The sequence below is a fragment of the Pseudophryne corroboree genome, chromosome 5 (genome assembly GCF_028390025.1).
Source record: "Pseudophryne corroboree isolate aPseCor3 chromosome 5, aPseCor3.hap2, whole genome shotgun sequence".
NCBI lineage: Eukaryota > Metazoa > Chordata > Amphibia > Anura > Myobatrachidae > Pseudophryne > Pseudophryne corroboree.
This window is the reverse complement of record NC_086448.1, coordinates 303,188,483-303,215,086: the sequence shown is the minus strand read 5'-3', so window position 1 is coordinate 303,215,086 and position 26,604 is coordinate 303,188,483. Positions and strand designations below refer to the sequence as shown.

The 26,604-nt window shown below is 52.1% G+C and overlaps 1 protein-coding gene across 5 annotated transcripts in view; it reads right to left on the bottom strand.

Moving 5' to 3' along the window:
* TPK1 (thiamin pyrophosphokinase 1) overlaps window positions 1-20,275 on the bottom strand; it is a 1,127,731-nt gene extending 1,107,456 nt beyond the window's left edge. For 4 of the 5 annotated variants that reach the window (XM_063922440.1, XM_063922443.1, XM_063922447.1 and 1 more), the window contains exon 1: window positions 20,173-20,275. The gene's annotated coding sequence lies outside the window, so the exon portion shown is untranslated. Of the gene's footprint in view, window positions 1-20,041; window positions 20,137-20,172 lie in introns of those variants that run through there. The other variant, XM_063922442.1, reaches the window with a different exon arrangement.
* Between the last annotated feature and the right edge of the window lie 6,329 nt (window positions 20,276-26,604).

Sequence of the window (26,604 nt, the reverse complement as noted above, 5' to 3'; positions counted from 1 at the left end):
GCTCATTTTCTAAACTGAGTCTGCTAGGAGGGGCATAGAGGGGAGAAGCCAGAACACACTATTGATTTCTTAAAGTACCAGGCTCCAGTGGACCCGATCTGTATCCCATGGAAATCTACTATTTCCAGTATCCACAAGGACGTTAGTTTCTTTTCTCTATTTCAACTACAGATTGCCAGCATTTCCCCTTTAGATATATAGGAAATCTGATCAACAAACATTACTGATATGATATGCTGGAGACGATTTTCTTATCCAAAAGCACTATAATAATTCCTGGAGATAATAAAATATAATTAAACTGTTAAGATAAAACTTTTCATATAGAATTGAATAATAAATATGCTTCTTAGAGAGGAACTTTTCCCATTTGCTTGTGTTGTGACTTCTACAGTAGTTTGGAAGCTGCAAGTGTCCAGACATTTTCATGTAGATGTGGAAAGAGACAGCATGAGTGGGCATGGGTGGAACAGACATTACGGACAATCCAATACGGTGTCACGTCAGGAGATTCTTGTGTTCCCAGGAGTGACACCAGTGGGTCATGACTGCATGCAGAAATCTGGAAGATTTGATGTAGTTCTTTCGCATGAGGGAGTGCTGAAGCTGAGAACAGTGGTTGAGCTAGCAGAATAGTAGACAAGACACAGGAGGAGACTGGCAGAGTCACTGTAGATATGACTGGTACAGGATAATATTCCTGGACCGAACTGGAACGGAGCAAAGGCAGACTGGAACTGATTGTCAAATTTAGCTGGACTGGAACCAACAGTAATGGAGTATTAGTCAGGCTGGGACGGACTATGCTCCTTGGCTGGACTTGACACAACAGGAATGGAGTAATAGGCTGGAACTGACTACGCTTCTTCGCTGGACTGGAACCAGCAGGAATGGTATGAACTGCAGACAGGAACACTGAAGATTCAGCAGTACTAGCGCAGGCTGGAACCTGTAGTTCTACTACACAGGAGATTATAGCTTCCGGATCTGTAGTTCTGCTACTCAGGAGACCAAAGCTTCTGGTCCGGACTGTAACCGACTGGAGCAGATTATTTGGAACCAGCAGTCTCACTTATTACTAAAGTGAACAAATTATTGCAAACTGCAAGCAGAAGCACAGAGACTTAGGGGTGTATTCAATGCATGTCAGATCCTTTCCGACGGAAAGGATCTGACATTGCAATATTCAATTTGCGGCCAAATCCGTAATTTGACCGTTCTCGACAATGTTAATCCGACTTTTTTTAAAGTCGGATTGACACAGTCGAAAACGGGGCTAAAAGCTGTCTGATTTGGATGCAAATCCGTCAAAACAAGTGGATCCGCGGCTAATCCGCCGATCCACATGTTTTCTGACAAGTTGGAATTGCCGACCTGTTGGAAAAATGGCAGCCCCATTGAATAGGGCGGCATTTCCAACAAGAATTGAATACACCCCTTAGTAGTATAGAGCACAGGTTCTCAAACTCGCTCCTCAGGACCCCACACAGTGCATGTTTTGCAGGTCTCCTCACAGAATCACAAGTGAAATAATTAGCTCCACCTATGGACCTTTTAAAATGTGTCTGTGAGTAATTAATACACCTGTGCACTTGCTGGGTTACCTGCAAAACATGCACTGTGTGGGGTCCTGAGGACCGAGTTTGAGAACCACTGGTATAGAGCAATACAAGAGTACAGAGCTTCTGTGGACAGGAACCGAGACACAGGAGTCTGTAGCAAAGGATGCAGTGTGGAAAGCAACATTGATCTGGGTGCTTTCTGCTTATCTGGCCTTTTATCCACCTTACCCAGTGGTAACTGGCAGTCTGAACCAGCTGACCGCTGCAGCGCTTGGGATTGGAGGATTACGAGTCATCTGACTGCAAGTGTTAGGACGATGCCCAGCACAAGAGCTGGCGGGAAACCAGCAGCGTACTCACAGGAACAATGGGGCACACTGGGCTCCTTGGAACTGGCTGTAGGTACACCTACATGATCTTCGCAGGGCTACACTCCAGCGTGCCGGTAAGTGCCGACAAGTGATATATCAAGTCCTGACATAGGGATTCTAAATACATACTGTCAAAGTCGAAAAATATAATGAATCACTTGCCTTGTACTAACCCCTCATGCACATGCCCGCTGCACGTGCACATGCCCTGCGTGCACATATCCGCAATTTGCGTAAGATCGCTCCGGCGATCACGCGCGGTGTATGCGCATTTACGGTAGAGTTTGTAAGCGTCTAGCGTGCGACTCGATCATAACATATTTTACCCATATAGTGTGTTTTATAGATAATATTCCCCTTAACAATGTCAGAAAGTATGTTTAGTTTAAACGGTTCTTGGACGGAGAAATTCCGCTTTGCATGATAGGAAAGGTCAGATAAAGGTTGAACGGTGGTGTCTAGTATCCAGCTGTAGAGTATTTTAATAGTAACATTTCGGTGTTGGTTAGGAAGAGATTGCTCGCTCCTGCGCATAGTTATGTACAAAAGTAGTTTATAGATATTTACTGTATTTGCTGTTCATTACCCATGCGGTGGGAATCCTAAGGATACCTCCCACCTGAGCAGTTGGAGAAAGGCACAGCCCACCTGTTCGAACCCACCTATGACCTTTTGTTATAATGCAGAGACACATTCCTGTGTCCAATGAACCATGAGATTATAGGGACAATTGTATTGTTACTGTATGTTGTGTATATAAAGACCACCATTGCATGTCCAGTCACTCACTCTCTCTGCAAGGTTTTCACATTGAAGGCTGAGGGCTGGATTCAGGACGCGCTTGCGAATCATCCCCACGTGTGTAAGTTCTCTGTAGCCATTTTGTTATCCTCTGTGTTTGCCATTTGTTCTCATTGTGTACTCATTCTGTTTTCTTGTGTTTGCGATCGTTCGCTATTGTTCATATTATTCCTCGTTATTCTGTTTAGATTTTGATGTTAGTTTTGTAGTGTATAAACTGTACTGTTTTTCCCCTTTTTACTCTAAAAGAATTATCCACGAGGGTGTTAGAGCCTAAGTGGTTTTTAAATCCAAACCAGGTCTTGTGTTTTCACTAGTTACTGTAAAGGGTTTTCTGAGCGTCTCAATCGCTCAAACAGCTTTCCATACTATCAAGGTTAATAAGCATTACATCGTTATAGTATTTCATTGCCAAGGTTTAAAGTGTAAGCGTACCCTTACGGTGTGTTGTTACTAAGGGTTACTGTGTAACATTCCGTGAGCGTGTGTGTCGCTCGTGCGTCGCGCCCACGGCCTAGCGTCTGCTACGCTAAGTGCGTACCCTTACGGTACTCAGTGCGCCAATAGCGTACTTAGTCCGTAATAGAATATAGCTTAATGTTTATAGGTAATAACTGACTTTATCAATACGCCCAAGTATTAAGGTGAGAAATAAAATGGTGCACAAGGATGTGTGGGCATCCAGCGGTTTGATAAAAATAAATACCAAAAAATAAAGAGTGTACAAAGTAAGAAATAAACACGCCGCACGCAACACTGATTAACCCCTTTCTCAACTAGTTCCAGGGAGTAAGTAGGGAGGGAGGTATGGCCTTTTCTCTGGGTCTGCCAGACAATCTGAAATGAAACGTGTGAGACATGCAGGACCGCCATTTACATAGGTCTCTGCGTTTTCGGTCTCCAAAAAATGTCTAGCACTTGTATAACTCAGTAATACCCCTTTCAGACCGCACAAATAACCCGGTATATTGCCGGGTCAACACGGATCGCTGTGCGGTCTGAAAGGGTCACTGCCGATTTCCCGGGTCGTCTGACCCAGTAATTCAACCCAGGAAAACATAAGGATTATTCCTGGGTTATTACCAGGTCAGATGCAGTGTAAATGGGTTACCCGGGTTGATGTGACCCGGTACCCGTTCACAGCATGGAGAGAGGAGGCGCGGAGATGATCTCGTCTCCCAGCGCCGCCTCCGCACCCGCCACGGTCCCCGCCCCCCATAGCAACCCTGGTCACATCCTGGAAGGACCCGTTTACAATTCCCGGGTGCGACCCGGCATTTGCGATCTGAAAGCGATATTACAAAAACAAACTGTTAAGAGGCATACACACAAGAAGATTTTGCCTCAATAAAGATAAAGATTTCCCTTGAAATGTCCCCAGCAGCAGAATTAACAATACTGAGCATACACACTGAACGATACAGGGAACAATATCGTTCAGTGATGTCACCCTTCCCATTCCTGAACATGCAGTCATGAAAGGGGATCTGGTCTGAAGATCGACAGTGCCTAGGTCGACAGTGTTTAGGTCGACCACTATAGGTCGACAGTCACTAGGTCGACAGGTCAAAAGGTCAACATGACTTTTTCACATTTTTTTTCTTTTTTTTTTACTTTTTCATACTTAACGATCCACGCGGACTACGATTGGGAATAGTAACCTGCAAGCGAAGTGAGCCATGCGAAGGGACACGGTGCACTAATTGGGCTTCCCAGTCACTGTACGGAGAAAACAACACAAAAAAAACATGAAAAACTCATGTCGACCTTTTGACCTGTCGACCTAGAGCATGTCGACATACAGTGGTCGACCTAAACATTGTCGGCCTAGACACTGTCGATCTAATAATCCACACCCCATGAAGATATAGCCTAAATTGGACTACATGTTCAATTGATAAAGATAAATGATAACGACCCGTGGGAGCGTGCATCGTTATCATGCGTACACACTGGACGATATACACAATAAAATCTTTATCTTATTCGTGCATATTGTCCATTTTTATCTTCTCATGTGTATGCCCCTTAAATTGTAAGTTCATTTACCTGACATTGATTTGCTCAAGAGCTTTTATAGCAAGGACTCTCGGCAGAATGAACAAGCCTGGAGTTCTATGCCATAGGAAGGTCCTTTGTGGATAGAGCTCAAACTCTGGCCCTACAGTACAGGATTTATGGATATCCATGCAAAGCACAAATGGTTAAACAGAAATAACTGTGGAACTAATGAAGTCAAGTCGCGTGTGTTCAAAAGCATGGATGGTCTTAAAACCAGGACAGTTAGAGAGATTTTAGTACTGGGTTTAGGAAACACTGCCCTGGGAATTAATCCCTGTGCTGGCCAGCCTGTGGTTGGTTGTCGCAGACTGCAGGTTTCACGGAATGGTATCGGGATCCCAGTGGTCAGAATACAGACAGCGGCATCCTGACGTGCAGAATCCCAACACCTGCTAGTTAAGGGTTCCAACCCCGGGATTCTGGCGTCTATATTCCGATTGCCGGCAACCTGGATTCACTGTTATGGTGACAGTTCTCTGGGGCATCAACGCTTCTGGAATTGATTTATTTTTTTAATGTCAATCCTGTGAAAGGCCCATTCTAATGATTATAATCATCACCCACACATACCATACACCTTGCACTAAGGGGAGAGCAGGGACAACATACACTGTATGACTTGTGACAGTGCAGAAAGTACTTGGAATGTAATTGGACTACGCTAGGCAACACCTTCACTCTCCACTATGGCTCTCTGAGCATACAATGGTGAAACACAGAAGAACGTATAAGTGAGCATATCGACTTTTTATGCACAGTACTGAAAAGCACATTTTAAGGCAGATTCAATTCTACATGGGGTAAAGTTATCTGCCCAGACTTATTCAATTAGGTCCCGCATCCACAAGTATTAAGCCCCAGAGGGTGCACTTAACGCCGCTGCAAGGAAGACTCTTCAATAAATGCACCCTCTGGGATTTAACGTGCAGGATTCCAGCACTCAACACGAAAACTATAGTTTACAGCAGGCCTTGCCAACCTGTGGCTCTCCAGGTGTTGTGAAACTACAGTACATATCCCAACATGCCCTACCCCCGGTTTAGCATTTTGTAATAACAAAACTGTGGCAAGACATGCTGGGATTTGTAGATTCACAACAGCTGGAGAGCCACAGGTTGGCCATGCCAAGTTTACAGTGTAGGGAGAATGGCCAAAACATTAACAGTTCTGGCCGTTAAACCTGGAAACTTTATTTGCCTGGTCAACACTGCAAGTAGTCAAATCTGCCCCTCTGTGTATGTAAAGGTTGGTACACACTAGGCAATGTGCTCGATGAGTGACGTCGCCTAACGTTTCCCCTCCCGGGCCTGGCCGCCAGACGGCGGGCATACACACCGTGCAATATCACTAATGATATCACACAGTGACGTCATGCAGTGGCCGGCCTGAGCATGCAGTTTTGGACGATGAGTCCTAATTGAGCTGTATGCATGGGCGACAACCAGGGTCGTTAACGACCCTCGGGGCCACGCATCACTCTGCGGCGGCAGCATACACACTTAGCAATAAAGTAAACGCCGTCGCTCAGGAAGGGTCAAAATGAGAGATGTTGTTTACTTTATCTGTAAGTGTCTACCCACCTTAACTCTACAGCAGTCTCTCAACACTGGACCTTTATTTTTATTGTCACTGATATGGCATTTACAACAAAATATTTTAGGGAAAAAAACAACAGGAATGATACAGTACATGAAGGTCCAAGATGCATCTTTCTTAAACACATGTGGGAATGTGTCCTGTTTTACAGGACACATTCCAGCTGCAGCAGCCAGGGCGCCTGTGTCCCCTGCGGGACAATGTCTCTGACAGCGCGGGGACAGCTTGTCTGTCCCCAGCGCCTGTCAGTGTGTGGTGGCGGCGGGTGTCCGGTGCAGGGATTAACTTTTTCCCTGCACCGGACAAGAGACTGCAGGGGCATTTGAATCTTGGCGCCCTCCGGGAGCCAATCGCGGCTCCCGGAGCGGCAGCCAGTCAGAGAGGGACGCGGCGAGCCAATCGGCGCTCGCCGCGTCATAGGCCCCGCCCCCGGCGTCTGACGTCAGACGCCGGGCGGGAGCCGAAGGGACGGAGCGCGCGGAAGAGCGCGAAGAAGAGAGACGCCGCGCGGAGGAGCCCGAAGAAGTCGTCGCGGTGGGAGCTCGGGTGGCCGCGGAAGAGGCCTGAAGACGTCCGGCGGCAGGAAGATGTCCAGCGGCGGCTGGACGCGGCGAGGCGACGGCGGCGCCGCTGGCCAGGACGGGCCAGCGGCCGAAGATTGAAGGAGAGCGCCGGAGAGGTCACCAGGGGTGGGAAGCAAAGAGCTGACGAAGCTCCCCCCTGGTGCCTCTTCCAGCGGGTCAGGTAGGCCCTTTTCAGGTGCCCCTGTACCCGCTCCTCCCTAGACCACCGGGCGTTCGGGCAATAGGCCCGTGGGCACAGTCAGGCCCTCCCGGCCTGTGGGCATGTAGTCGGGCCCTCCCGGCCCGTGGGCATTTAGTCGGGCCTCCTGGCCCGTGGGGCATGTAGTCGGGCCCTCCAGGCCTGTGGCCAAGATAGGCAGGCACTAGGCCTGGGGGCACAAGTTGGGCACTAGGCCCATAAGGATAGTCAGGCCACCGGCCTGTGGGACGGTTAGGCGGGCGCTAGGCCCGAGGGGCATATCAGGCAATAGGCCTGCGGGGCATTAGAGGGCGTTAGGCCCTAGTGTATTTTGGCCAATTAGGGAATATTAAGGTGACCCCAGTGATCGCAAAAACGCGCTATAGCGCGTTTTTTACCCCAAAATGACGACTGGGGACTCACTTTGTAAGAATGGGCGGGTCCCCAGGGACGCGCTCCGTTAAAATTGCTCTCTGGCGCCTGATTGGTTACTAGCTGACTTTTCTCTGACCTTATTGGTCAGAAGTCAGCGACGGCTGCTGCTGCTGCTGGGCGGGAAGATGCGGTGCCGGGAGTCAGACAGTAACAAGCTGAGAGGACTGACGGGAAGCTGCAGCGCGGCGCTCCGGGGCTTGATCCACACTTCTCACCCTCTCCCCGGCTGCACTAGTCCACGAGAGGGGAGAGGGGAGGGCCCGCCAGATTACAGATGATACGGGAGATGCCGGAGCCGCCGCAAGATGACATCACCCAGCAGAGTAATGAAGTCGGACCCGCCACCTGTGAACAGATCCTGGCAGGGCAGAGGTAATTTAGCTGAGCCAGTGTGCGGGGCCAGGCAGAAACTGAACAGCAGCAGGCTAATGCTGCCTTTACAGTGTCTGCCAGCCCAGTGTTTCCACCTTCCCTCCCCAACCAGCCCACTGTGTTTTCTCACTGCCCTCCCATCTAGAACCACCCTGTCAGTCCAGACACACTGATTCCCCTCCCCAACTCAGCCCAGTGTTACCTCCTCACACCCCTATCTCTCTGCCCCTCTACCTGGCGCAGTGTGTATAACGTGCTCTACCTGGAGCAGTGTGTATAACGTGCTCTACCTGGCGCAGTGTGTATAACGTGCTCTACCTGGCGCAGTGTGTATAACGTGCTCTATCTGGCGCAGTGTGTATAACGTGCTCTACCTGGCGCAGTGTGTATAACGTGCTCTACCTGGCGCAGTGTGTATAACATGCTCTACCTGGCGCAGTGTGTATAACGTGCTCTACCTGGCGCAGTGTGTATAACGTGCTCTACCTGGCGCAGTGTGTATAACATGCTCTACCTGGCGCAGTGTGTATAACGTGCTCTACCTGGCGCAGTGTGTATAACGTGCTCTACCTGGCGCAGTGTGTATAACGTGCTCTACCTGGCGCAGTGTGTATAACGTGCTCTACCTGGCGCAGTGTGTATAACGTGCTCTACCTGGCGCAGTGTGTATAACGTGCTCTACCTGGCGCAGTGTGTGTAACGTGCTCTACCTGGCTCAGTGTGTGTAACGTGCTCTACCTGGCGCAATATGTATAATATGCTCTGCCTGGAGCTAAGTATATAACGTGCTCTGCCTGGCGCTAATAACGTGCTCTGCCTGGCGCTAATAACGTGCTCTACCTGGAGCAATATGTATAACGTGCTCTACCTGGTGCAGTGTGTATAGGAGGTTCTACTTGGTGCAATGTGTATAAGCGGCACTACTGTGTGGTATAATGTGAATTGGTACTATTATGTGGCCACGCCCCTTCTCCATTAAGCCACGCCCTTAATTTTTTTCTAGGAGATAGAGAACCAATTCACTTTCTGCCAAGGGGCACCAAAATGTCTAGTTACTGCTCTGGTACAGGGTGTCCTGCATGCTACACAGCCCAGCAGCACTGTCACCCCCATCCCCCCCCCCCCCCCCTTGCAACAAGATTAATAAAAACCTTCATTCCGATGGGACCCAGAAAAGGACCGGTAGGACCCCAATTTTTAAAAGTGAGGGGTCCCTGGGACCCACTTTTTTTTTGGCTCAGCGCGATCACTGGACCCTGGGCACAAGGCCCAGGTCACCCAACGGGCAACAAGTTAGGCGGGCGCTAGGCCCGTGGGTGAAGTCAGGCCTCCGGCCTGTGTGCAGCTAGGGGGTGCTAGGCCCAGTGAATAAGACCCCCGAGGTGAATAAAGGTGGCACTGGGCACTAGGCCCAGGCCACCCTGAGGTGTTAGGTAGGCAGGCCCGCTCAGCCTGAGCCCCTAAGAATAGAGTACGGTAGGTGGGTGAGCTGTGCGGCCCCCACTACTGGGTGTTCTGAGTCGGGTAACTAAAGGGACCGTACCGTCGCTTGCATTGTGTATCGTGATGTATGTTACCGCGCGGGGCAAAGTGTGAGCTCGTTAAGTGTGTTTAGTTTGTTGCACCACACCCACAGAGCTAGTTCGAGGGCTCTGCCGTTGTAGTTAGTATAGGGTGTGCCACTAGGTAAGAATTAGGCCCTGCACGGCTGTTTGCTTGTTTGTTTACCTCCTTACAGGGACCTGTAAGAGAAGAAGACGTTCGCAGTGCGAAACTGACGGTGAGTAACATCTGCGTGCGTTTGTCCCTAGTCTGTCCCCGAGCGCCGGAATCGGGATTGCTCACGGACGTGAGAATCCTTTTCATCACACTACGTGCGAGAGCGCGAGTGTGTGAAATCTGGGTGGCTGAGGCTTTGTGCCGGTGATGACCATTCACCCAACCGGTGAAGGTCGCGGTCACCCCTGGGGTATCCCCTCTTCCAGTGGAAGAAGGGTCGATACCCCCTTTAAGGTAAACTATTCTCTCCTCAGCTCGGTCGTCGGTCAGCTCCGAGAGGGAATCGCCGTGTCCGGATCCGATTGAAGATTGCCAGGTCCGTTGAAGGTTCCGGTACCTGAAGGTGAGAGAGAGCGGCGCCTGGTGAGTACCGAAGCTACACCTGCACGGCAGCAGGCACCACACGCACTGCAGCCGCACCTCTCACACTTGGCGTAGTTGGCAGGATCAAAGAGACCGGATCACGGACACGATGTGGAACGCCACCAAGAAGACCTCCCTGCGGACGGCTCCGAGACAGACTCACCCCCGGACGTGTGCGGACCAGAGCGACTGGGTGACGGTGTCTGGGGCGGACCTCCTGAAGATGGTGCAGCGGTCGGTCCAGCGTGAAAAGGAAGAGCGCCGGGAGAAGGCGCGCAAGAAGGCCGCTGTGACGCCCTGCAAGAAATGTCGGCAAACAGGGCACTTTGCCGGCGAGTGTACTTGGCGAGAGACGTCCCCAAAGAAGGTGGTCCAGGAAGCGGACCGAAGACGTCAGCAGGGCCAAGTGAAGGAGTCCCGATGTTTGCTCTGCGGAAACTACGGGCATGAGCACAACAGTTGTCCCTGGGACGAAGAGTTGAGCGAAGACGAGGTTGATTCCCGGTGTGAAAGCTGTGGAGATCCCCGACATCGGCTCCTGGAATGTCCATGGACGGAAGACAGGACGGACTACGAGGCCACGGTGAAGCAGATGATGAAGTCTCGTCAGCAACTTTGGGACCGGGTGGCTGCAGAGCCTGTGTGTGCGCTCTGCGAGGCGAGAGGACATGCGCTTCCCGATTGTCCGTGGAATGAAGACCGGATGATTGCAGATGGTCGCGCCCAGAGATGGGAGGAGGAAACCAGGGAAATGGAGCGGAAGACCCTGCTTGAAGTTAGTTCGCAGGTGCCCATTTCCTCTGAGCCGGAACCAACGGGTGGAGATTCCTCAGCGAAGAAGGTGGACCAGGAACCCGTCTTGGAGAAGGTGGCAGTGGCCCTCCCTTGTTGGAAGTGTCGGCGACCAGGACATGCGGCCAGTGAGTGCCCCTGGGAAGATGCCGCGGACCTACTCTGTCCCAAGAAAGTGACCCCAGTAAGGCAGAATCCTTTCCCGCATAAGGCGGAGGTGGACGACTGGGAGGTGAAGAGACCACGCTGCGAAGAAAAGCGTGAAGACCCAGTGACGGAGACGTCCGGAATCTCCCCGCGATGGAACCGTCCACGACCAGGACGCGCGGAACAGATGTGTCCTGGGTACCGAGAGATGCCAGCGGAAGCGAAGGAGTACGCTGAGGAAGCAGACGTACCAGCGGAAGAGACTAAGTACGCTGAGGAGGAAAATGATACCCCAGTCCAGATATCGGAGGAGGACTCGGACTACGGTGAGCTGTCCGCCGACGAATCCCTCCAAAAACAGACGGAGGACGACTCTGGCATCGGAAGCGCCGACGAGAGTGACTGGCAGGATCGGGAGGAGTCGTGCTCCCAGTTGAATGCCCTCCATGAAGAGGAGGAGATAGTCCTGGAGCAATACCTGCCGGAAGTACCGAGTTGGACGGACGTACGGGGAGAGGATCGTGATGCCGTGGGAGGACCCGTTCCAGAGGAAGACATGGGACCTTTGGAGATGCCCCACGAGGAGATGCGACAGATGGTGGTTGTTGCCCGGGAGGAAACGGATGCCCCGGAGGATTCCGCTGTTGGGTGGTGGTCGGTACCACCCCCTGAAGACAGGGACGATGCCACTGACGATCTGAAAGGCCAGGAGTGGGTGACTGTTGTCCCCGTGGAGGAAGAGTCCCCTTGGTGGCCAACGTCGAGCGACCGTGAGGAGATGCCACTCCCCCAGAGGATCCGCCGATGGAGGTCGGGAGGTAAGAAGAGGAACCCGGAGCTGGAGGTGGAAGGAGGTGGGGTCACAGCCCGTCCGGGCTGGGCCCTCGAACACAACCTCGCCGGAGGGACCTTGGAATTCCCTGACCCGCGGACGATGGACGTCGTGGAGATCTTTGTAGGGACTACAAAGGAAAAAGGGGGGGGAAATGTGGGAATGTGTCCTGTTTTACAGGACACATTCCAGCTGCAGCAGCCAGGGCGCCTGTGTCCCCTGCGGGACAATGTCATAGGCCCCGCCCGCGGCGTCTGACGTCAGACGCCGGGCGGGAGCCGAAAGGACGGAGCGCGCGGAAGAGCGCGAAGAAGAGAGACGCCGCGCGGAGGAGCCCGAAGAAGTCGTCGCGGTGGGAGCTCGGGTGGCCGCGGAAGAGGCCTGAAGACGTCCGGCGGCAGGAAGATGTCCAGCGGTGGCTGGACGCGGCGAGGCGACGGCGGCGCCGCTGGCCAGGACGGGCCAGCGGCCGAAGATTGAAGGAGAGCGCCGGAGAGGTCACCAGGGGTGGGAAGCAAAGAGCTGACGAAGCTCCCCCCTGGTGCCTCTTCCAGCGGGTCAGGTAGGCCCTTTTCAGGTGCCCCTGTACCCGCTCCTCCCTAGACCACCGGGCGTTCGGGCAATAGGCCCGTGGGCACAGTCAGACCCTCCCGGCCTGTGGGGATGTAGTCAGGCCCTCCCGGCCCGTGGGCATTTAGTCGGGCCTCCTGGCCCGTGGGGCATGTAGTCGGGCCCTCCAGGCCCGTGGCCAAGATAGGCAGGCACTAGGCCTGGGGGCACAAGTTGGGCACTAGGCCCATAAGGATAGTCAGGCCACCGGCCTGTGGGACGGTTAGGCGGGCGCTAGGCCCGAGGGGCATATCAAGCAATAGGCCTGCGGGGCATTAGAGGGCGTTAGGCCCTAGTGTATTTTGGCCAATTAGGGAATATTAAGGTGACCCTGGGCACAAGGCCCAGGTCACCCAACGGGCAACAAGTTAGGCGGGCGCTAGGCCCGTGGGTGAAGTCAGGCCTCCGGCCTGTGTGCAGCTAGGGGGCGCTAGGCCCAGTGAATAAGACCCCCGAGGTGAATAAAGGTGGCACTGGGCACTAGGCCCAGGCCACCCTGAGGTGTTAGGTAGGCAGGCCCGCTCAGCCTGAGCCCCTAAGAATAGAGTACGGTAGGTGGGTGAGCTGTGCGGCCCCCACTACTGGGTGTTCTGAGTCGGGTAACTAAAGGGACCGTACCGTCGCTTGCATTGTGTATCGTGATGTATGTTACCGCGCGGGGCAAAGTGTGAGCTCGTTAAGTGTGTTTAGTTTGTTGCACCACACCCACAGAGCTAGTTTGAGGGCTCTGCCGTTGTAGTTAGTATAGGGTGTGCCACTAGGTAAGAATTAGGCCCTGCACGGCTGTTTGCTTGTTTGTTTACCTCCTTACAGGGACCTGTAAGAGAAGAAGACGTTCGCAGTGCGAAACTGACGGTGAGTAACATCTGTGTGCGTTTGTCCCTAGTCTGTCCCCGAGCGCCGGAATCGGGATTGCTCACAGACGTGAGAATCCTTTTCATCACACTACGTGCGAGAGCGCGAGTGTGTGAAATCTGGGTGGTGAGGCTTTGTGCCGGTGATGACCATTCACCCAACCGGTGAAGGTCGCGGTCACCCCTGGGTTATCCCCTCTTCCAGTGGAAGAAGGGTCGATACCCCCTTTAAGGTAAACTATTCTCTCCTCAGCTCGGTCGTCGGTCAGCTCCGAGAGGGAATCGCCGTGTCCGGATCCGATTGAAGATTGCCAGGTCCGTTGAAGGTTCCGGTACCTGAAGGTGAGAGAGAGCGGCGCCTGGTGAGTACCGAAGCTACACCTGCACGGCAGCAGGCACCACACGCACCGCAGCCGCACCTCTCACACACACATTAAGTTATATACTGTGGTGAACAGTGGCCTGCAGCTAGGAATGGCCATCTGTGGGTTAACAACCCTACTTGCAGCTCAGCAGCCGTACATTTTACTCCTATGACACTTGAAGGGGTGAGGTACAACTTGTCAACATTCAGTATGTCGACACATGCATGTCAACATTCAGAAAGTTGACATGTGAATCATGTCTACCAGCATCCTAAACCATACTTGCCTATCTGACCCTCTCCATGAGAGAGAAAATGCTCTGTTCCTGGACTTTCCTGGTAATGTATGATTGCCATCACCTGTGGTGAAACACCTTTCTTATCAATTAACTAGCTCACCACAGGTGATGGCAATCATACATTACCAGGAAAGTCCAGGAACAGAGCATTTTCTCCCTCATGGAGAGGGTCAGGTAGGCAAGTATGTTTAAACCCTAACCTTAAAATGGTCTGTCGACATTATGTCCATGTTGATCATGTGAAGGTCAGTAGTCAGACCATGTAGACATAACGACTGCATAACCTCCTAAAGCTACAGAGCCAGATGTACTAAGCCTGAAAAGTGATAAAAGAATTCGAGGGACAAATTAGGCCTGAGAATAAATAAGCGTCCTGGGTTTTTTAAAAGGAGGAGCCTGGGGCAGGGAATGGGAGAAAGGGGGAGGGGAGGGGGGGGGGGGGAGGGGATAGAGCAGGTAGCATAGCAGCATCCTATAGGAAAAAGGGGAGGAGAGTTACCTGGGAGGTACAAAAGACCAGGAATGCCAGGCAGTAGTACAATTTTATTATTAAGCCCCCTCTCCTACGCTTCAGTTATACCCACACTGCAGCCCACAATCTAAGCCCCCCTCCAAACAGTTCACCGCAAAATACCAAACGCAGCCCAGTCAGCTAGCGCCAGCACAGCAGAATGCCCAGACCCAGGAGGAATGCCCCCCCCCCCCCCCCGGCGCCTCATCCAGGCGGACCAGGCAGCGCTCGGTTCACAGCGCGCTGCTCCCACCCGAGGGCCCCGGCCGGGATCGGCGGGACCGCCGCCCGCGTCACCCCTCCATACGTGGCTGGCGCGCGGCGGCCCGGAAGCAGGCTCCGGCGAGCCAGCCCGCAGCCAGTCGCAGGCCGCACCCCCCAGGCTTGTTCCGGTTGATACAGCACCTATCTTTTCCAGAGGGCGAATCAATAAACGATGCCCTAGACCCCCAGGCTTGTAGCGTATCATACCAATCGTTCGAGCAGGCGCTAGCTATGGTGCAGGGATGCGGCGAAGGGGCGTTGCTAGCGAAAGTGGATATCGAGTCCGCGTTTCGCCTGCTACCACTCCACCCAAATTCCTTCAAGTACATGGGTTTTAAGCTAGGGGAGCAATACTACATAGACAAATGCTTACCAATGGGTTGCTCTATCTCATGCGCTTTCTTCGAGCGGTTCAGCTCATTCCTAGAATGGTGCGTAAGGGCAGGGACAGGCGCGAGCGGGGTAACGCATTACTTAGACGACTTCCTGCTAATGGGCCCTAAGGGCAGCAAGGAGTGCAAGGAGCTATTATTTTCGACGCAGGCGCTTTTCAGTCAGCTAGGGGTCCCGATAGCAGTAGAAAAGACGGAGAGGCCCACACCGAGGCTAACGTTTCTAGGCATAGAGATCGACACGGAGCTTGGCCTGTGCCGCCTACCGGTAGAGAAGATAGAAAAACTGAAGGGCATGCTGCAAGAATGCGCAGGGGCGGAAAAAGTCACGCTTAAACAGATGCAGTCGCTATTAGGATTGTTGAATTTTGCATGCAGGGTCATTCCCATGGGCAAAGTGTTTTGTCGCAGGTTAGAGAAGGCGACCTGCGGGGTCAAGAAAGCGCGATATAAGATACGCATATCAAGCGAGCTGAGGCGTGACATGCGGGTATGGTTGGAATTCCTAAAGGAATTCAATGGGGTCCGAATATGGCTGCCCGAGCCGGTGCACAGCACAGGGCTACAGTTGTACACCGACGCCTCTGGGGCAGTCGGCTTCGGGGCTTACTTGGGGGGGGAATGGTGTGCGCAGCCCTGGCCGGAGGCATGGCGAGAGGCCGGGTGGACAAAAAATATGTTGCTGCTGGAGCTCTTCCCGATAATAGTGGCGGTGGAGTTATGGGCAGACAGGTTGGCAAACAAAAGCATAGTATTATGGTGCGACAATTTAGGGGTGGTACTAGCGATAAGCAACCAAAAAGCGGAATCACCACAAGCGCTCAGGCTACTGAGGCACCTAGTGCTGCGCTGCTTGCAAAAGAACATAGACTTCATAGCGCGTCACGTCCCGGGGGTGGAAAATGAGATTGCGGATGCGCTTTCCAGGTTCCAGTGGGGTAGATTCAGGGCGCTCGCACCACAAGCCAGGTCGGAGGGTTTACACTGTCCTGATTATATCTGGCAGATTATCAAGCCGGGCTAGCAAGGCTAGCAAGAAAGGCAGTGGCACCGCGGACGCTGAGGACGTACGAGGCGGCTTTCAGCGAATGGCAGGCGTTCAGGATAGGAAAAGGAGAGGAGGCCCATAGGGCGCCCCATGCTTAAGAACTTAATAGAAGTAGTCAGTCGCATCGCAGCGGACGAGTACGAAACAGGGCTATTCCGCCTGGCTTTTTCCCTCGCCTTCTTCGGAGCTTTCAGGGTAGGGGAGCTGGTAGCAAGCTCCAAGAGTTCAAAAGATTCGGGCCTACTGTCAGGCAACGTAGCGGTGGAAAAAGATAGGGTGCTCTGCAAGATACACAAGTCAAAAACAGATCAGTTAGGCCGGGGGAGCTGGGTAGCGATAGGCAGGCAGGAAGAGGAAAGCACATGCGCAGTGACACTAGCAAGCGATTACGAGCGGAAACACCCGCAAGGGCCCTGGCCGCAGTGGCTAGTGCATGATAGCGGATCCCCCCTGACTAAATTTCAGTTCCAAAGCATATTCAGGAAAGGCCTGAGGGCCTTACAGCTGCCCGTGGGGCAGTACGGTACCCATTCCTTTAGGATAGGAGCGGCAACTTGTGCGGAGGCCGAGGGGTTGCCGGCAAGCGAGATCAAAAAGCTAGGCAGGTGGAAATCAGGAGCGTACAAGGTATACCTACGCGCCGAAAAGCAAGACTAGAAGGCAGCGCGGCGTCTTTCGCGAAACCCAAGGCCTTAAGCTGCCCGCCATAAAATGGGGGAATGAAGGACTTTTTCCAATTTTGCCCTCAAACAAAAAGAGGTTTTGTGGTTTTCACCTTCATATGGGTCGCGCGAAAGTTCGCACCATAGGTCCGCATACAGCAGGGGGTAACGGATATGTGTAATTCTACTTTTCAGGAGGGAAAAAGAAGGACGAGAGAGTCTGGATGGTCGGCCACTCGTATATTTACTGGGCCAGCAGACACAAATCAGCAGGGAGCTTAGCACAAAAGTGGGGGGCAGAGGTGGAATGGATAGGCATCAGGGGTTTGAGGTGGAACGGGCTACGGGACACACTGCTAAGGAACGAGAAGGCACAGGGGATACCAGGGAGGGTCGTAATACACCTAGCGGGCAACGATCTAGGAAAAAGCAAGGGGAGCGAGCTGATCACGGCAATACAAGCTGACATACAATGGCTGAAGGGCCGGTGGCCTAATACAGGGATCACATGGTCCGATATAGTCCCAAGGGCACAGGGGGGCCCGGGGTTAGAAAGGGTCAGAAGAAAGGTGAACAAGGCGGTAGCCCGGCTCTTAACGGGAGAAGGCGATACAATCGCCAGGCACCCGTTGTTGAGGTTCGGAGAGGAAGGACTGTTCAGGCAAGACGGGTTACACCTGACAGAGAAAGGCTTAGCTTTATTCTTGGGCGACATAGCAGAAAGCGTCAGTGGGAGGCAGGAGGTAGCAGCGGGTGGCGGGCCTGGGTTCTAGGAACCAGGCTATGGCGGCAAGCAGTGCTCCTCGGCAGTCTGTAGTAGCGCAACGTCGGTTGGCCGGCACTTCCCCCAGATACTCGGCGAGTTTGTCGTGGCCTCAAGGGCCGACACGGTCGTCATCTTAAGGGTGGGCCGGTGCTATGCCAATGGTGGGAAGTGGTACCGCTCAGCTAACTTGCGCAAGGGCGGGACTTAGGTTCCGCCCCGTTGTTTAATTTAGGAGAAATTAATATGGAGGCTGTAGCCGGGGGTACGCACTGCTTTCTCGCCACCCACTTATAGCCTTTTAAATCGCAATTCAGTTGTCCGAGTGTTTATTGGGGAGAAAAGGGGGTAGGGGGTGGACGGCGAGGCCGTTAATAAAATCAATGGACGGCTTAAAGAATTCGAGGGACAAATTAGGCCCGAGAATAAATAAGCGTCCTGGGTTTTTTAAAAGGAGGAGCCTGGGGCAGGGAATGGGAGAAAGGGGGAGGGGAGGGGGGGGGGATAGAGCAGGTAGCATAGCAGCATCCTATAGGAAAAAGGGGAGGAGAGTTACCTGGGAGGTACAAAAGACCAGGAATGCCAGGCAGGCTCCCTCTTTCATGCTGATCAAGGATCCAAGAAGGCACCCACCCTCCCGCCCAGTTGGTAGGGCAATTGGCCCTGGTAATTTGGAATTGAATTGTGTTTTTATTTTCGGTGGTGGCACCGATAGGCCAGTCCAGAGTTTTCATTATCACCAGGGCGAAGGTGAAGTAACTGGAATTTGAAATTAAGTTTACGTCCGGTGGAGGCACCGTCAGGCCAATTCGGTCTTTAATTATGGTCTGGCAAAAGAGGTCCAGCGGGCGAGGCAAGCAGTGCTCCTCGGCAGTCTGTAGTAGCGCAACGTCGGTTGGCCGGCACTTCCCCCAGATACTCGGCGAGTTTGTCGTGGCCTCAAGGGCCGACACGGTCGTCATCTTAAGGGTGGGCCGGTGCTATGCCAATGGTGGGAAGTGGTACCGCTCAGCTAACTTGCGCAAGGGCGGGACTTAGGTTCCGCCCCGTTGTTTAATTTAGGAGAAATTAATATGGAGGCTGTAGCCGGGGGTACGCACTGCTTTCTCGCCACCCACTTATAGCCTTTTAAATCGCAATTCAGTTGTCCGAGTGTTTATTGGGGAGAAAAGGGGGTAGGGGGTGGACGGCGAGGCCGTTAATAAAATCAATGGACGGCTTAAAGAATTCGAGGGACAAATTAGGCCCGAGAATAAATAAGCGTCCTGGGTTTTTTAAAAGGAGGAGCCTGGGGCAGGGAATGGGAGAAAGGGGGAGGGGAGAAAGGGGGAGGGGAGGGGAGAAAGGGGGAGGGGAGGGGGGGGGATAGAGCAGGTAGCATAGCAGCATCCTATAGGAAAAAGGGGAGGAGAGTTACCTGGGAGGTACAAAAGACCAGGAATGCCAGGCAGGCTCCCTCTTTCATGCTGATCAAGGATCCAAGAAGGCACCCACCCTCCCGCCCAGTTGGTAGGGCAATTGGCCCTGGTAATTAGGAATTGAATTGTGTTTTTATTTTCGGTGGTGGCACCGATAGGCCAGTCCAGAGTTTTCATTATCACCAGGGCGAAGGTGAAGTAACTGGAATTTGAAATTAAGTTTACGTCCGGTGGAGGCACCGTCAGGCCAATTCGGTCTTTAATTATGGTCTGGCAAAAGAGGTCCAGCGGGCGAGGCAAGCAGTGCTCCTCGGCAGTCTGTAGTAGCGCAACGTCGGTTGGCCGGCACTTCCCCCAGATACTCGGCGAGTTTGTCGTGGCCTCAAGGGCCGACACGGTCGTCATCTTAAGGGTGGGCCGGTGCTATGCCAATGGTGGGAAGTGGTACCGCTCAGCTAACTTGCGCAAGGGCGGGACTTAGGTTCCGCCCCGTTGTTTAATTTAGGAGAAATTAATATGGAGGCTGTAGCCGGGGGTACGCACTGCTTTCTCGCCACCCACTTATAGCCTTTTAAATCGCAATTCAGTTGTCTGAGTGTTTATTGGGGAGAAAAGGGGGTAGGGGGTGGACGGCGAGGCCGTTAATAAAATCAATGGACGGCTTAATATCACAGTGATAAAGTACCAACCAATCGGCTCGTAACTGTCATTTTTCAAACACAGCCTGTGACATGACAGTTAGGAGCTGATTGGCTTGTGCTTTATCACAGTGATATTTATCACTTTTCAGGCTTAGTACATCTCCCCAACAGTATTTGAGATTTAATAAACATAGAAACAACAGCTACCAACTATATAGACTGCTACAATAAATGGGTCCTGTGATTCTGTTGTGTTGCTTATCAGCGGCAACACCACTGTAAGCAGTAAGGTAAAGACTGACATGTGCAGCTACTAGCGAGCCGTGATCAGTGCCCAAATTACCGGAATCCCTGCACACAGCATCTGACGGTCCCTTCTGACTCCAGCAGTCACGTGCATAGAGCTATAGCAGACTATAGTGAGGAAATGTACAGTAGCACCTGCTGTGTGTATACGAAACAGTGAGTGTGTACCTGACAGCACAGATAACACGTGTACAGCAGCTTCTGCAGCACCAGCACATCCACAGCTGCCAGTCTTCCACAGGGAGGATCTGTCACACTGCACTTACTTCCTCATACCGTAATTCTGCTAAATAGCCTGCAGCACCCTGTGCACCTTCTAATACAAGCGCATTCCTAATGGAACAGCATTGTGAGCTGTACTGTGGCTTTGGCACAAATTAATCTTTTTTACGTCAAAGAGAAAAAAAATTGCGGTTGATTGGACATCTCGCTTATATAACAGGTTACAGGGTCCCTCATTTGTTTTTATTTATAAGCTGTGTTTGAGGACAAGAAGATAAATGTTAAATTACTGTCTTCTTCCTTTTTTTTCGGCGTAAAGGGGGTAATTCAGTCTGGATCGCTGCTGCAGTCTGAAGCCCTTTACTGCGCGTGCGCACCCCGGGAGGCCCAGTGAGATGCTAACAGCATCTCAGGGCTGCGATCGCCTCTGCCTGATTGACAGGGCAGAGGCAGGCGCTTGTTGGGAGGGTGCGTGACAATGGCGTTGGAACGCTGTTGACGGGGTGCGGTCCAAACAACATAGGTGTGTCCGGACTGTTGCGGGGGCGGGCCGCAGCAGTTGCGTGACATCACACTCAGCCACTACGTCCCGGAATGCGGTGGGTAGCCGCCTGCCAGCGCAGCTAGGCTGCACAGGCAGGGAGCTGCTTGCCGGGTGCGAAAGCATCGGCGCTGTATATGTTGAGGCGTCAGTGGTGGGAGATGGAGCCTGTCAATGCTGGGGACCCATGGTGACTGCACAAAAGCACAGACGGGGAGTGTGGGGGGGGTGCTTCCTGGGGGAGTGCTGCCTGAGAGGATGACGGGTCAGGAGCCGTCGGTTTAACATTACTAGAGCTGTTACCAGAGCGCGGCAGCACAGCACCGGCCGACTGCTGTTTCCATAACCAGGGCACCATGCCGCAGGTGCTGCCAGAGACAAACAGCTGGGTGCTTACTGCAAGGAGCCTTAATGCAGAAGTCAGCATTTTGTGCACATTATGGCACAGGTACTGTGGTGAATCTGCTGAGAACAGTATACCACTTCTCCACCTAAAGCCTGGGTCCAACCTGCATTTTATAACACGGTTCTAACCCAGGTTCGACCTGGGAGCCTGTTTCCACTGCACCTTCAACCGGGGTTATTCCCGGGTCGGCCCTTTTCACCCTGCAGTCGTGTGCAGTGTTTCTGTTCTGCCGGTGATCTGGCTTTTAAAGGCACCCTGAGCTGCGACCTGGGTTAACCCGTCAATATTGAGGCAGTGGAAAAGGGGTAATAGTGTGCAGGACAGGCCCTTGCACTCATTGTAGGCACGCCACTGTTTCACTGTCTTCCTTTCATCCAAGTTCTATACATCAGAATCATGAGACTCTTATATATATTTTCTCCTCTGAGCTGTAATTGGTTGAAATATTTTTTAAACCATTTCTTATAGATTTTAATAATGACTTCAGTCAATCAATCAATCAATCAATCAATCAAGCATGCTTAAATATATCCCACTACTCTCTTGTTCAAGTTTTCAACCTGATATCAAAAGGCCTAATTCAGACCCGATTGCAGCAAAATTTTTCTCTAATGGGCAAAACCATGTGCACTGCAGGTGGAGCAGATACAGTATAACATGTGCAGAGAGAGTTAGATTTGGATGGGTTATTTTGTTTCTGTGCAGTATAAATACTGTCTGCTTTATTTGTACACTGCAATTTAGATTGTAGTTTGAACACACTCCACCCAAATCTAAAGGGCCCTACACATTTAACGATCCGCCGCCGAGCTGCCCGACGGCGGATACGGGCGACGGGCGACCCGGCGGCGGGGGGGAAGTTTCTTCACTTTCCCCGTCACCCGGCTCCATAGAAGTGCAGGCAAATATGGACGAGATCGTCCATATTGGCCTGCATGCACAAGCGACGGGGCACCAGCGATGAACGAGCGCGGGGCCACGCATCGTTCATGGCTTGTGCCTCCACACTGAAAGATATGAACGGTATCTCGTTCATTAATGAACGAGATCGTTCATATCTTTCAGTCAGATCACCCAGTGTGTAGGGCCTTAAACTCTCTCTGCACATGTTATATCTGCCCCCACTGCACTGCACATGGTTTTGCCTATTAGAGAAAAATTTTGCTGCTGCGATCAGGTCTGAATTAGGCCCAAAATGTAAACTATACAGAAGACCTGCTAGGCAAACCCTGAAGCTCCCTGCAGCTGTGGACAGAGTGGAGCAATGTGAATTTTTTTTTTTTTTTTACTTTTTTCTAATCCTATATTATGCCCTCGAAATATGGCGGATCAAGAAAGATAATTATATATAAATAATTTTATGAAATCCTTACCACTCCGAACTTCCGGGATCCGAGGCAATCGAGCCAGGGCTCAGATCTGCCTCGGATCCCAACCCAAGGTGAAACCACGAAGTCCCACTGTCAGATCCCGCGTTATTGCCTTGGACACCAATCAATGCGCTGACAGTTGATTGGCTGAGAGAGCCATCTGTCACAGCTCTCGCCAATCAGCGTGTCCCCATAGACCTTAATGAGGCAAGATGGCGACCCGCACCATGGTAATGACACCACCGCCTGCTCTGCCGACACCCCCACACTGAGGACACCGCCAGCACCCCCACACTGAGGACACCACCAGCACTCCAGCACTGCCGACACCCCCACACTGAATACTTCCAACACAGCCTTCATCCCCGCATAACTGACTTAGTCGGCACCCCCACACTGCCGACATCACCAGCACCCCTCACACTGAGGACATCGCCAGCACTCCCACGTTGCTTACACTGCCAGCTCCCTTGCACTGAGGACACTGCCACCACTCCTGCACTGCTGACACCACCAGCACCCCAGCAGTACCGACACCACTGGCAAGCCCGCACTAAGGACACTGATGGCACCCCTGCAGTGAGGACACCCCTGGCACCCCTGCACTGCCGACACAGCCGAAGTACCGACACCACAGCCAATTCTGCACTGAGGAGATCAACCATCATTGCCGACACTGCCAGCACCCTAGAAGTACTAACACGGCTGGCAACCACTTACTGAAGACATTTCCAGCACCCCCACACTGCCGGCACCCCTTGTCACAGTAAGTGAATTATTGGTGTGTGTATTACATCCGCCCTGCACTGTATCCTTCACTGTATCCATCCCACACTGTATTCAACCCACACTGTATCCTGCACTGTATACAACCTGCAATGTATACCGCATTGTATCCGAACCGCACTGTTTCCGGCCCACACTGTATTTCTCACTGTATCCAAACGCACTGTATCCCACACTGTATCTAACCTGCACTGTATCCAACCAACACTGAATCCAACCCGCACTATATCCAACATGTAATGTGCGGGACATACTGTATCTGACCTGCACTGTATACAACCGGTACTGTATCCATCCAACACTGTAAAACACAGTTTGGCCTGCCAGCGTTTGGCCTATGTTGGCGAACAATATTGTGAGCTATGAGGTGGTCAATATTGAGTCGAAATGACTGCAAATTAATGTTATTGAGGTTAATAATACTCTAGGAACGGGGGCGTGGCTTGGCTGGAGAAGAGAGCAGATGTGTCTCTGCTGGCCTCCTCTCTCCAGAGTTTTTTTAACACTCTGTTCTGAGTGCTCACCCCCTGTATTCTCTCTCTGGAGGCTCCCCTTCCCTCCCTGTAGGCCTCCTCAGCCCTGCTGTGACTGCCGCGGAGCCGGGGAGCAGTTTTCACTGCTCTCGCAGGTTGCGGCCTATACACCCCCGGAAGTCGGGGACTCGCGTACTCCCGGCACCCGCGATTTGAGCTCCACGGCGGGAACGCGGTGCCGGGAAGCGGCACGGACCCCACACACGCGCCCTGGATCATCCAGAAGCCTTCCCCTGACCCCCAGGGTGGACACCCCCTGAGGCAGCAGGTCGGAGAGACGCCTGGCAGCGGGGGACAGAGGTGGATCTGAAGCCCAGGGAGACACGGCGGCCATCTTTATTCCTACTGGAGAAGCTGGATCTAAGGTAGCAGTGTGCCTGTATAACTGTGGGGGTCTCTGGATTAGGGCTACACCAGGACTGGTGGCCCTCTGGCACTGTTCTCCCCCTGCTCTTACTCTGGGGCCCCTGTTGAGGGATTTGTGCATTTACTTGTGTGGGGAGAAATAGCCTTTTACTTGGCACTATTATCTTCTACTGTAACTGCCCCATCTAGTGGCCTCTGGATGTAATAGCATACATTTCTCACACAGTGTGCTGGATATATAATACATATTGCTCTGCAGACTTCATAGGACCGCAGATTTCCCGGCACCCGCCGAGACGAACGGCCGCGATGTCCCCATGGTTAAATGACAGCGATATTATGATGTGACCGCTCTGAGATAACTCCGCCTACGCCCGAATGCTCCTATGACATGATATGACAACTCGACTTTTCTGTGGATCCTTCCTCGATTGATATTCCAGACGCCTCTTGCTTCCAGTTCCTCTACCTTTGTCGTTCAGCGTTGTAATGCCTCCCAAGAAATATAAGGCCGCTAAAACTGTTTCCCAGGTGGCGTTCTTTAAACCTTCTCCTCAGGCCGCTAAAGCAAACGATGCCCGGGGTGGCGCCTCTAAGCCTGCTGTTCTCGTGCCCTCACCACTTAGAGATGCGTCCGCCCCTGCCACTGCACACACCAGCTCCATTGACGACAGCGACTCGCTTACGGTGGGCGCTATGAAGCATCTCCTAACACAATTTAAAGATGAAGTCGCGGCAGAATTTAGAGCGACTATGAAGGAATGCCAGAGATCTATTGACGAGATTGGTGGCAGCACCGATCACCTAGAAACAAAAATGGGTGAAGTGGTGTCGTCGCACAACGACCTGATCTCTTCACATGAACTGCTCCAAAATTAGGTCACGGCGCTCAGGGACAAACTCTCGGATATAGAAGACAGATCGAGACGTAATAACATAAAGCTACGTGGTGTTCCGGAAGCTGTCGCTAATAGCGCTTTAAACGATTTTGCAGTTGACCTCTTCAGCAAACTCCTTCCTTTGTACCGCTCCGTGGACTTCCTAATCGATCGTATCCATAGGCTCCCTAAAGCCAGGAACGCTCCGCATGGTGTCCCCAGGGATGTCCTTATGAGGTTACACTATTTCCATGTGAAGGAGGCAATCTTTAAAGCTGCTAGACCCTCGGATGCTGCGTCGGAGGCTTTGGGCTCACTTCAGATATTCGGAGACTTGTCCCCTGCTACTTTAGTGAAACGGCGCTCTCTTTATCCCATCACATCAATGCTACGTAAAGAGAACATTCTATACAGATGGGGATTTCCTACTAAGTTGCTCATCTCACGAGAAGGTTCCACAGTTGTTATAACGAACGTTGAGGAGGGTAAAAAGATCCTAGCATCATGGAACTCTGCAAGTTCTCCTACACACACCTCTCCCAAACGGGGCCTTCAGCGGGACTGGGCCTCTTCGGCTGTAGAACTTTGAGTATTGTTCAATTTACTACACTTGCATTGATTTCATGTTTTTCTAATCGGTTTGTCATGTCGTATTTCCTACGTTGCACCAGCTCCTTGGCGATTGTTTGAGGAGGGTGTTTATGTGATATTTGAGTGCTATTAGATTGTTTTTCAGTGTTGCCTCCTCACCGCCGATTAACTGTTTACTGTCTGTCTCTGCTGCCCCGACTGCCACCCACATTTCTTTGTTGGCTGGGAATTCTACTTGAGTTTCCTTTAATCCCGGTGGCTGTCGGGGGACCAGAGATGAGGTGCCGAGGAACTACATTTAGTTTAATTTTGGTTCGGGTGTGGGCGGATTGACCACTACCCCCCATCGTTTAACTCTGAGTCGCCATGGTTAGGCGTCCAAATGTGCCCCCGCGAGGGGTTAATGTTCTGTTTCTTCTCCCTGTTATCCTTCATCTTTTCTGTCCTTTCTTTCCCTTCTCCTCTCCTTTTGTCCGGGTATGTTACACACACTTTCTACCTGCCAGTTGGTTGTTGATAGCTAAGCAATCCCCGACAGTTTTACAATATGGTTAACATTGTCTCTATAAATGCAAAGGGTCTTAATTCCCTACATATGAGGAGTTTAGCGCTTAATTATTTTCATAAACTTAAAGCTCAAATCATAGCAGTCCAAGAGACTCATTTTACTAAATCTGCCCCTCCACGGTTTACTAATGGGAGATTCCCCCATTGCTATTTGGCTAACGGGCCAGCAAAGAAGGCGGGGGTGGCAATCTTGATATCTCAGCACGGCGCTTTTTCCCTCACTTCGCAATACTGCGACCCTGAGGGGAGAATTCTAATTCTGGTTGGTACTCTTGAAAATAAAGAGGTGACATTAGTTTCTTGCTATGCTCCTAACACCAAGCAACTAGCATTTTGCAGG